A 344-nucleotide genomic window follows, 5' to 3' on the forward strand; every position below is an offset into this window, starting at 1 on the left:
ATTTGGATTTTTGGTGGAAATTTTTCTAAGGGTGGGGGTCGATTTAAAAAAAAATTATTGAAATGTCTTAAATCATCATTTTCAGCTCACGGACGCGAGAAATGCATCGAACTCATTGAAAAACTTGCTAGAAGTCTCACAAACGAAATAATATAAATTTTCGACACATTTTCAGCGTTTTTTGAGCGTTCACGATCTTCAGCCGACGATTTCTTCCTTATATTGACCCAAACACTTTATAAATGCACATTTCCGTCCCGTTTTTGCTCATATCTCGGAGGCAAAATGAGCAAGAACGCTCATTTGTACATCATTCTAGACAGAAATAAATGACCTTTTTAGAA

This window comes from Dendroctonus ponderosae, unplaced genomic scaffold (assembly GCF_020466585.1).
Source record: "Dendroctonus ponderosae isolate FM_Combo_2020 unplaced genomic scaffold, Dpon_F_20191213v2 Dpon_F_20191213_7, whole genome shotgun sequence".
NCBI classification, from domain to species: Eukaryota; Metazoa; Arthropoda; class Insecta; order Coleoptera; family Curculionidae; genus Dendroctonus; species Dendroctonus ponderosae.